This window comes from Acyrthosiphon pisum, chromosome A2 (assembly GCF_005508785.2).
Source record: "Acyrthosiphon pisum isolate AL4f chromosome A2, pea_aphid_22Mar2018_4r6ur, whole genome shotgun sequence".
Classification (NCBI taxonomy): domain Eukaryota; kingdom Metazoa; phylum Arthropoda; class Insecta; order Hemiptera; family Aphididae; genus Acyrthosiphon; species Acyrthosiphon pisum.
Genome location: NC_042495.1, coordinates 22,829,824 through 22,835,118, shown reverse-complemented (window position 1 = coordinate 22,835,118; position 5,295 = coordinate 22,829,824).

Genomic DNA, 5,295 nt, shown 5'->3' with positions numbered 1-5,295 from the left:
TCTATTATTTGTGACAGGAAAAATTTAATTTTGCACTTCAAGATAGAGCTTTTAATAACAATTTAAATTTTTAGTTGTAAAGCATATATATTATGTTTTTCTGTGTGTATAATAATAACTGATCATTAATTATACATTTTATCATACATTTAATAGATTTTTAATTGTAATAATTTTATTTAATTTATAATTCATGTTTTATTTTTTCGTTTTGTGAATAATATAAATCTATAATTTGAAAATGTAATTTTTATTATTCATTATATAGTAAATACATTTTGATCCAAATCTAAATAAAATTTGGTTCAAGAACTTTTTAATAAACAGTAATATTGTATGTACTTTTTATGAAAAATAATTCATGCCGTGCCGTATAGAATGATTTTTAAAAATGAAATCAATTGTCTTTAATTTAGATTTGATTTTACAATAAAAATTTTTTTTTTTTGAAAATAATTGGCTTTATTTGAAGAATTTATACAATCTATACAGTATGTACAATAAGTAATATTAATAATTTACAAACAGTTGACAATGTATTCACATGACGAGGAAATCGCACATTTGTAACACCTCCTGTTCATAATAAAAGTTAGTAAATTTTTTTGTTATAAAATAAATAATTGAATTTAAATAACTGGCTATATATCTTGATTAAATACAAGAAGATAACTTTTCAGGTGATCTAAAATCAATTGATATAGTCTTGATTATCTTGGGCCGTAATACACAATAGAGATGTACTATAATTATTATTCTAAGGAGTGAGAAGTGTAGAATGGTGTTAATAGATAATATTAATAATCTAAAATAAAAAAAAAAAACCAAATAAAAAAATATTTTTCATTGAATAAAAGTCTTGTTAGAGTTACACTAAAACACAAAATCGATTTTGTCTAAAATTTTCCGTAAAAATAGTTTTTCAATAAAATGTCAATACAATTTTATTTATTGGCTAAAAAAGCTTGAAATTTAATACAAGGCTCCTATTGTATTACTACAATGACATAAGAAAAATAACTGTCCTGTTAGCCGAAGAGGAGAACTCACCGCCCGGACAAAAACCGATTTAATGCCTTATACCTGTAAACTATATAAATTATTAAAAATCATGAGATTAATGAAAATAAAATTTTGAAAATTCAAAATTTTGACAAAAACAAACTCTATAAAATGGCTTTCTTAAATCGTTTCAAAAATAAAAAAAACTTTTATACTAAAAAATTAAATAAAATTAAAATATATGCATTGTCCTTGTCTCTGCTAGTCAATTAAAAAAACAGATTTATGATATATTTATTATCTTAAGAGATATCACAATCGGATACTCGTTGTATAATATTATCGTAATTTTGTATGTTAAACGTTAAAATTCGTATACTGCAAGTGAGATCGGATATATATTATATGTTTATATATAACAATCTTGTAGATAATTTTTTCCGACTGTAATTTTTTTTATGAAACTTTTTTTTGTACAACCAGTATAAAGCGAGATATAAACGCAAAGGCTAGTTGTTTTTTAGCGAAAAAAATTATATTTTATTAAAAGTGTACACTGAAAATATCATTTGGCTATTTTTGTATATTATTACTTCCTGTACAGTTTTTATTTGAAACTTTTTATAGTACGACCAATAAAAAACGACTTATTCAAAAAAAGGCTTGTAACCTCGAATAACCTTTAACGCGTATATATGAAAATCGATGTCGACTTTTTACACATTGTTTATAAAGATGTCATAAAGTCGTGTACCAAAAATCATCTACCTAGCTGGGAATTTTTCTGATTTGAACCCCTTTTTCTGTCTAATTATATGGCTGTACTATAATATACGAACATCTGAATAATTCTTAATTACTAACTCTGAACGATTCGTGAACGCCCACTTGTTTTATTAAAATAGAACGTGAACGTGTTCGACGTTTATATTTTTAACAAACTTGAGCGATTTTTAAGACGTTCAATTTATTTACCCTTTAATAAATATATTTATAAAATATATTAATTAATTATATTATAATATATAAGCAGTCTAAATAGTATTTTTATTTTTGGCTTGAATTTTATATGTTTATAGGTTTTTATAATATTATAGGCTCGGTCATACAGAAAGCGGGCTGCCCGCGCTCGCTGCCCGCGTAAAATAATACAAAGACCGCTTGCCCGCCGCGGTCCAGGTACCCATAACACATGGCGGACGATAAGTCCGGGTACAAAAAGTCCAGAATGAAAAAAGTTGTACAAAAATTCCGGATTCATTTTTTGATTGCCGGACAAAAAGGCACCATCTGTTTGACTGAGCCTTTACAGCAGGTAAATGATTCATAAAAAAAATGTATATAAAATAAATGAACGACCCAATGAACGCGTTCATTTTTTGAAGGAACGTGAACGTTAACGAGTTCATTTTTTTATTGAACGTTCCGAACACTGTAATAAAATATGAGAGTTAGGAATATATACCTATTATAATTTTAAACACCGTAGTAGACAGTAGTATATACCTCATCTCTGACGATAACTTTTTGACCACCAAAAATTTTCTTTTTCAAACTTCTAAATAATGTTCGGAGAATAAAGAAAATCAGTATATTTAGTTGTACCTACTATATAGATTATCGGACATTATATTATACAATATGTATAATGCCATGTATGATAACCATTATCAGCATTTTTCATCGATTTTAGAATATTTTAGAATATACTAGCTCTAAGTGTAACTTGGGGCCCGTTAGACTCGTTGAGAGTGGGTACCGATTTTGGAGACAATGTCGTTGGAATTATATAAGTCACGAAAGTAAAATTGCATAGAGTATACTCTATGTAAAATTGTAAGACGAAAATTTAGGATTTGTGATAAAGATTAGTGATATGGATTGCAGATAAGGCTTGGCATTTTGGCGGGAATGTTTAAGCAATCTGTCACAAATGTTGTAAATGGTTGGCTGGATATGATCTCCTGTGTTGTTAAAAAGTGAAGATTCGATAGGTGTATTCGATCGTCTAGCTATCAGTCATCAAATCACACAGGTAGGGAATCGAATCGCGGACATAATGAGAAGCGTACCTGTATCACCAGGTATGCAATCCACCTACGGTGGATTGCCGACCACGTTGGTAGCGTAGGTAACTGAAGAATGGAAACTATAGTTAGACCCCCGGACCCCCCGTGCTAGTTGTAAGTGAATACTGATTTTGGAGACACAGTCAAATTATAAATGTCACACTTATATAGAAAGAGATTTTGTGATAAGGCCTGGCTCTATGGAAGTCTCCCGGTGTGTAATTGAGTGACTTAAACTACTAAGTTATATTCTGTTTAGATCTCAAATTTGACCTCCCCGGTTTATGTCCATTAGTTACTCGTGGATATTACTAAAATCTCATCTCAAAAAGGACTTCCCTGCGTAGGCTTATTAAAATTTAAATTGTAATGTAAACGTATGAATCTCTATGTGAAGCTGTATAAAGGTCTCAAAATTGACTACACAATTAAATTATATTTATCATCGCACGGAGTCACTAAAATCGTATAAGGACTTCCGGGCGTAGTGAAATTTGTAATTCCTATGTGAAGTAAAAATATTAAATAACTATGCAACGTTTTATTTAAGTCTCAAAATCAACTGCACATTTTAATTTCTATTCATCATCACATGGATTTCAATTTGTGTTGATCAATCTGTGATTACTATAATTATACTATGTAAAATAAAAATGTAATAATACCTACCTATATGTATATATTTTTAGAGGTCTCGAAATTAAAAATTTCTATTTTTCATAGTCAAATATAAATTATATTTCTTTATATGCATGAATATAGTTGCATAAATAATAACTACGGATATATAAATATATTATTGGTAGGTACCTAAATAGTATATTATAATAAATATAATACATCGTAACGAAAGCGTGCTACGCGTAGGCCACGGGCGACGAGCGTTCGACTATCGGTTTTCGTAACATTAGTAAACTTACAATAATATAGACTAATAAGTAATAGACTTATATAATATATATAAATAGACATATAGGTATATATGAAATAAAATTATAACGCATGTGTATACTCTAATAATAATATAATATATACATAATAATAATGTATAATATGTTGGTACGAGCAGTATGACTGCGCAGGGTTTTATCCTGGTGGTTGTTATCGTTCAGATTATGTCTATTGAGAATTCATTATATACCTATTATAAATTATTTATAGATATTGTTATCGATGTGACGATGTCATGGACTGTATTTTTAGATATTAAAAGACGGCCAATCGGAATTGGATGTCCGTGACTCCGCGTCGTTCACCACTTCGCCATCAGTTGACACTTCGAGTTTTGACAGTTATCGTCATTTACCTATTTGTTCATGCTCATAATATTTTGCGGTTAGAAATGTCTTTAATCTTTATAATAGCGTATGTCTTCTCAGTATTTAATACTTAAATACCTACCTACTGTTTACTGTTTAAACTGCGCTCTGTAACTCGTGTACCTACTGGCTACAGCAGATGTACAACTGTGCAAGTTATACCAAGTATTAGGTACCAGATAATATATTTAGTATATTGTACCTACCAATATCATAATGGTGTACCTAACTTGCAACTATACATACTAAACATTACGATGGCTACAAAACAGGTAATTATATTTTTCAATTAATATAATAATAGCTTTAATTATAAATCTACTTATCTACACATGTTTTTTTCTTATTACCTATATTACTTATATTTAAACTCTATACATCCCTTCATCCATCCCATTAACTGTATGTATGTGCATATTTGAAGGCAGGTGTAAAATCAATTATTACCAATAATTACAATAGGGTACCTACCTAGTATATTTATTATTTATTATGATGAAATTGAGCATTATAAACAGGACCAATAGGCAATAGTTAATATTATACATGTGTAATAAATACTAATTATTAATATAATAGGTAGTAAAATGACTAATGAGATACATTTAAATACCTATATATAATAGTCCTATAAAGTATTTAATTTGTTTCTATAGTCATGGACTATAGGTTTATTTGAGGAGGAAAACAAGTACTCTGTACTTCCATCAAATTGGTTGATCCGGGTTGGTGAAAATGTATTTTGTCAATGGCCAAAGAAAAGAATAACTGATGCAATGATTAAAATGGCACAAAAGATTGGACACTGTTTCCAGTAAAAGTTATTGAAGAATATCGTAAGTAATTTTAAGTACCTATCTACGATCTACCTATATAATATATAATACTATTTTTTAAATATATTG